This window comes from Poecilia reticulata, chromosome 13 (genome assembly GCF_904066995.2).
Source record: "Poecilia reticulata chromosome 13, P_reticulata-male-v2, whole genome shotgun sequence".
In the NCBI taxonomy this organism is placed as follows: Eukaryota; Metazoa; Chordata; class Actinopteri; order Cyprinodontiformes; family Poeciliidae; genus Poecilia; species Poecilia reticulata.
The window spans coordinates 7,731,816-7,738,677 of NC_088842.1; the positions used below are offsets into that span (position 1 = coordinate 7,731,816).

Below are 6,862 nucleotides of genomic sequence, written 5' to 3' on the forward strand. Positions count from 1 at the left end.
AGTTTATCAGCCAGATACGAGCGTAGAGTATCCGTTTCAAGGTCAGGTGCAAATCGAGTTGCAAAAACACTCACCACCCTAGTTTTGACCACTGGGATGTTGTTATCCACACTGGTTCCTGTTATTGCCAGCTTCTGGCGCTGTTTTCGTGACGGGACCTCTTTGAAATCTCCGATCCCTGGCTTACCCTCTGTATTCCGATCTTGACGTGGCTTTCTAATCCCTTTCTTTACCACTTTGGTCCATGGCGGAGATTTCGGCAGGTCCTCCACCAGCTGCACTTGTGAGTGGTGAGCAGAGGCCCTCACCTCCTGCACCGCGTCCTCGCCATGCGCTCCTACCCTGGTCCGATTCGCTTGCCTCGTCGAGTCATATTCCTCAACTACGGTCAGCCGGCGGTCTAGAGTTGTGACGACCGCTTCGAGATTCTCATTCACAGTGGCTTGAGATTCCATGACATTCCTTAAGCGAAGGACCTCCAGGCTCACCTGCTCCATCCTGCTAAGTAGAGCAGAAGCATCCATGTTGCCGAAACCAACTGGCGGAAGTACATCCAGATAGTGCGAGACGAATCTCGGAATGTTTTCACCACACTCGTTAAGCACCCTGAGACAGTCCTTTATGTTGTTAAGATCCTTTTGAGGTCCTTTGTGTTTGATGCAGCGAATCGAAGTCGTGCACAACTCAAACAATTGGCGCTTTGACTCCTCAATCCACTCAGAGGAGAAGTTATTTGAGGCCAATAATACAATTTCCTCCTGAGATAAAGTTCTCATTTTCGTAACAATGAAGCTCAGAAACTCATCCTCCACTATCACTTTCCCCTCATCGGTTTTATAAATGTAGATTTCGCTCTTAATTCGAACCTCTTTTCCAGTACGAGACACACCCATATGTCGCACAGCCGCCATATATCTCTGCAGAAAAAAAAGTACCATCTTTGGGTTTCCAAAACTCCGTGACAATTTATTTCAAAGCTCCAGGTTGTAGATTTTCTTCTCCTCTTCCCAGTAAAACTGGCCCTTACAAAAAAAGAAAGAAAAAAAAATCTTGTCGGATCAGGAGCCCTGGCAGATTTGCTCCATTTTCGCTTTCTTTCCTGCTCACTTTACTTCGCAAGACATCTGTTCTGCCTGCCTCGACGTTGCTGTGCGTTACGACAGAGCGCTGTTCAACAGGAGGTAAAGGTGTGCAGACACAAATCGATATTGTGCAATATGGCATCCCGTCAAACAGATTCTGCATAGTCATTACGCTCCGTTTAACGGCCTCAGTCACCCTTTGCTGGAGACGAGGGGCTGCGGAACACAAACCAAAGACGCGCACGTCTGTGTACACCCATTTCGTTTTATAGACGACGCGTTTAATGAACTGCTAAAAAAAAAAAACTCACATTTGATTTTTTCCAAGGCTATCTACTTTTTTTCTTATTTTTTTGGTTTTCTGCTTCACAGATAAGCCGCCGGTTTCATCAGGGAGTTGTTTTTCTCTCTCTCTTGTCTGTTTTGTCCTCCTCTAACAGCGTCCTGCTTCCTCACATGTCATCTTCCAGCCTGCTGCTCAGTGTGTTATTGTATCTTCAAAAAATAGTAGTGTGCTGTGGGCAAGCTTTGTGCCGCACATTCACAAGCTTGATTGGGCGATTTGCTGATTGTAATTCCTTACAAAGGTAAATTTTTCCATTTAGAAGACATCAAATGAATTCCATATCTTAAGGATTTACAGAATTATAGCCAAAAATTAAATGATTTTATTTTTTTTAAATGATTACTTTGATTGCAATGACTCAACCAGCTGAAGGATGTTTGAGTCACCTCAATCTGTTGGAGTCAAATTATGAGGTGTGTGTGATGGTTTTGCTCATAGTTAGCTAATCAGTTTATTTATTTTTTTCTTTTTTTTACTAACAAGCCATGTGCAAGTGGTTATTGTGCAAATGGCAATTAGTCCTCCGAGCGGAAACAAACGCAAATTACTTAAGTGAGTGAGAAATTAAAAACAATTGTGATTGAAATGAATTTTTGTCAAAAAGGATTCTAATTAAAGAGCTACGGAGCCCTCCAGGGGACATGGGGAATTTTTTTTCTTTTGCGTTCCCTTGCAAAACTTTTGCATTCCCTCTCCCTCGCAATAATCTATTGGTCAGTTTCTGCGGCATAATTGAATACTGTAAGCCTTTCTTACAGTGGCCGCCGTACTTTCTGCTTTAATACAAGCTTATAAGGTTTTTCCATGGATTATTGAGTTATTATCGCGGGGTAATAAGTCATCTGATTGTGTCTCTGTTGTGTTCGTCTGATTGGTTTAAAGGGCTGCTTTCTGTGTCGTTCCATCTTAGCCTTAACAGACATAAACATGCAGCAAATGAATCGATTTACAATCAGTTTTTTTGCACCAAAGCGTTAATAATAAATACGTTTTATTATTATAAAACACAGCAAACTAATGGTGGTAGAGGGCCGCACTGGGTTAACTCGGGAAATCTCATCTGTCCGTGTATCAATCAATTCCAAACCTCTTCTTTGTTCTGTCACAATTATCGATTTATTTAATTTTGATTATCATGTTCCAAACTTTGCGAGGACTGACCACCTCGCTCACCCGCTTCCTCATGCACACAGCCAGCAGCCAGTAACCTTCCCACTCATACTTCATGACAGTCACGCCCACCACCAGGTGTCAAAGCCGCTGCTTCTGTCATATCAATAATGACTTATTTAATTCATATGGCTCTTATAGAGCCTCAGTGAAAACGTGTTTATTATTATTAACTTTTTGGTGCAGAAAACTGATTGAAAATCGATTTATTTACTGCATGTTTATGTCTGTTAAGGCAGCCCTTTAAACCATTCAGACAAAGACAACAGAGACACAATCAGATGACTTATTATCCCGTGATAATAACTCAGAAATAGTCCAAATAGTTTGGATGTATTTTTATTTCTTTCCTATTTACGGAACGTTTCTGTTTATATCATAGGTTTGTTGTGCCTTTCTATGCTAAAGAAAAAGATATAAAACGTCAGATATTTCACAACGAGATATTAACATTCATGGAAAAACCTTATGTAACCTTGTATTAAAGCAGAAATTACGGCGGACACCGTAAGAAAGGCTTACAGTATTCAATTATGCTGCATGAACTGATAGTAGATTATTGCGAGGGAATGCAAAAGTTTTGCGAGGGGACGCGAAAGAAAAAAAGATTCCCATGTCCCCTGGAGGGCTCCGTAAAGAGCAGAGCAAAAGCTGAGTTTGTTTGTTTTTTTTAAAAGCAGAAAATGAACGGAAATGTTAACTCAGTGGAGTTCTGTTGCAAGACTACACATCCTACAGTGCCTTGCATTTCCAAAAGTATTCACACCTCTTGACCTTTTTTGACTACATATGTAGGATGACGAACAATTTATCAGATTCAGATTTTAGGTGACAGAACATGAGTGTGTATCCTGCGGCGTTGGGGCAAAACTAATAACAGAAAATGAGGCTCATTGAAATGACTCTGCAATTTCTGTGGCAGCATTTCTACAACAGAAGAAAATGAGTGGAGCTATTAAGTTAGCATGTTTATAAATTAAATCCCTATTTTAAAAAAAAATTTCCCCACATGTGTATAATTCAAGAAAGTTCTTTTAGTCAGCGATTGTAATATTTGCTATATTTAATTATTTATTTTAGAAAGTTATTTTATTCGGCATTTGAAATATTTGCTAAATGTATTTATTGATTGTCTAACACAGGGGTGTCCAAAGTCGGTCCTGGAGGGCCGGCATCCTACATGTTTTAGTTCTCTCCCTGGTGCACCTGCATCAAATGATGGCTTATTAGAGGCCTCAGCAGAACACTGACTTGCTGAGGAGGTTGTTACAACCACTAGGGAGAGAACTGAAACATGCAGGATGCGGGCCTTGGAGGACCGACTTTGGGCATCCCTGGTCTAACATCTAAAAATAAATGCATTTCCTGTTTCTTGATTTCTAACCCCTTAACTGTCGCCTCCAAAAAGCTTTTCTAAAGGTTGGTGTGACTTTGCGACTCTACAAATGTATGTGTTCAAGATACGTGGCAAAAATGAGTCTTTGGATGATATAGGTGTCTGACCCCTGTGATGTGTTGTTGTTGTTGTTGTTTTGTCAATATCCAGAAAGTTACTCCCGCTTTTATATTCAGCCCTCTTGAAACTCTTTTTTCTTCTTTTTAAAACAATGTCACTTTTACCATTCATTCCTATAAGCTAGATATGAACGTTATTTTCGTGTTTCGTAGGTAGTTGGTCACAAGGGAGTTAATTTTAAAAAACTTACCGAAAAAAGAGGAGAAAAGTGGATCAACAATCTACGGCTAAAATATGCAGAAACTAAACGAAAGAGTTTGCAGCACCACTTTCTAACAGGTAACGATCGCATCGTTTAAATTGTATTTCCAGATATTTTATTGGACAGTTACTTAGAAGGACAAGCATTCATGTGTCAAGTAAGATATTTCATTTTTACCCCTTAGCTTGGTAGTCCCCAGAGTTCTTATGTCGTCATGTCTGAATTCAGTGCCGAGTCACTGACAGAAAATATAATGTTTATTCAGCGGGACTTTCATGCTAAAAAATAAGTAAATAAATTACATGTAACCTACGCAGCCATACAGTCACAGTAAGCTGTAACTATTCCCCCAGTGTCTCACGAACTGTATTCGTGTGACATCGGGATTTGTGTAGATCGCTGCGAATAGTTGACATTTGACCTGGATCCAGCCTCCTACAAGACTCAATACAACTCCAGCATGAATTTGGGTTTACAGAAGCTAAATAACTTAATTACCTGGATATCCAAGCTCATAGAAATAACATGGGTTCATGCTAGCAATAGCATCATAGACTATGCTATTGCTAGTCTATGATAACTAGCAATAGCATAGTTATCATAGACTAATTACTTAAAATAACTCACCTGGCATAAACAAGTCCACAGCCATCTAATAGCCATCTTTTGATCCTAATTGCTTGAGCCAGCCTGAAGAGAAGTTTACAGAGATAATACAAATCATATCCTAAATATACGCGCATTTTTTATTTTTTATTTTTCGAAGATGCCTCGTCTGTTTCAGCCTATTTTAGAGCATTAGCTTACTCGTTATGATCCACTTTGCTTTGTTTTGAACCGGAGAAAGCCACTTCCGGACCTTCATCTAAATTTCGCGCGTCATCCGGGTCACGTGTCTGCAACCCACCAATAGTGGCCTGACTGTCCACGCAGTGGCACAGCAAGTGTATGCGCACAATTAGCATATAGCATAGTGCGCTAGGGGCGCTAAGTCAATGACAGAAAAATGTTCTCATCTGCGTTTTTCAGTATTTAACAGCTGTTTGTGCATGTGTAATAACAGAGACACGCCACTGGTTATTCCGTCACCGTTATTTCACATTTCCACAAGAGAAAATGTATTGAGCACTGGGCGCTGCTGCTGGTACATTTTTTTATACAAGTATTTTTTTTGTTTTATTTGTTTTTGACTGAGCTCATTACCTAATGTAAGACATATAAAAAGTCTGTAGTAGAAGTCTTATTCTATAAACCCCTGGTGGGCGGTGCCTTTTTATAGCAAACAATTCTGGAAGTATTTATTTGTGCGAAGGATGTCAGCTTAACTGGCACTTTTAAGTTTCAAGTTATGCCATACTTATTCAGTATTTATAGAGTACGCAGTGCTCTGAATTCTTTAAAAATTGGGAAACCGTTTATAATCATCCTGCTGTACACATTTTCACAACATCTTAGACATTCTCCCTGGCCTATCCACCGTCTTCATTGGTCGTCATGATCATGGTGCTGCTTGTTCACTAATGTTCTCTTATAAACATCTGAGGCCTCCGCAGGACAGCTGGATTTATAATGAGATTAGATTACATGAAGGATGGGTTCCATTCAGTGATTTCTCAAGACAACACTGCAAAAAACATAAAATCTTACAAAATAAATTTGGTCTGGTTTCTAGGGCAGATATCTCAATTCACTTGAAATAAGACAAAACAGCAAGATGTAGAAGCTTATTTTAAGTAAATAATTCCTAAATATTGATTAAAAGTTCCAGTTCCATTGGGAGATTATGTCACTTATAACATGGAATTTTTTTTTATCAAAAAAGGAACTATTGACTTAAAACAAGCTCCATATCTTGCTGGAAAGCTAATTGTAAGTTAGTTTTGTCTTATTTAAAATGAAGCAAGATTTCGCGTTTTTGCAACGTAATTAGCTCCAGTCGGTTTTGTTTTCAACTGACATCAGAATAAAATAGGGCTGAATTGAAATGTGAGGGAAAAAATTCGCTTCGAATTTTTCTTCAACTTCACAAGTGTCCACTCTCTCACAAACACCAAAAAACCTGGACAAGCATCATCATCTTTCGGTTCCCACCTTCGTCGCAGAAGGTCTGCGGCTTCCTACGATCTCAGGATTAAGAAGTGCACGGCAGATCGCCTTCGTAGCGGGATGTCGTCGTCACACAGGCCACTCATTGTCCGGAGAGTCTGTCTTGTGAAGCACACAGAGAGCGCCTTTGTGCACTGCTGATATTAATCTATAAAGGCAGAAATCTGGGGGAGTCTGACTAAGCTCACACGTAACCACACACACACACACACTCAACCATATGCATATTCATTATGTAACAGTGAAGAGAGGAGAAGCCTTGTCCGGTCCGTGCAGATCTTCGCCGTCATAAAGATTTCATTCTTCTGAGTCGACTTCCAGAACACGACTCGGTCTGCTGGCCTGTTGTCACCGACAAGCAGATGGTAGGTGCAACTTGGGGATGTCATAGTGGAATGCCAGCTGACTGTTATCATCGTGGAGGAGAAAGGAGGGTAACT

The 6,862-nt window shown here is 40.2% G+C and overlaps 1 long non-coding RNA gene across 1 annotated transcript; it reads right to left on the reverse strand.

The window, feature by feature from the left end:
• Positions 1–915: 915 nt before the first annotated feature.
• LOC108166810 (uncharacterized) lies at positions 916–5,853 on the reverse strand. Its single transcript, XR_001777205.2, has 3 exons — positions 5,124–5,853; positions 4,944–5,006; positions 916–1,022 (listed from the first exon to the last, which is right to left on the reverse strand). It is a non-coding gene; the product is annotated as an uncharacterized LOC108166810 (long non-coding RNA).
• Between the last annotated feature and the right edge of the window lie 1,009 nt (positions 5,854–6,862).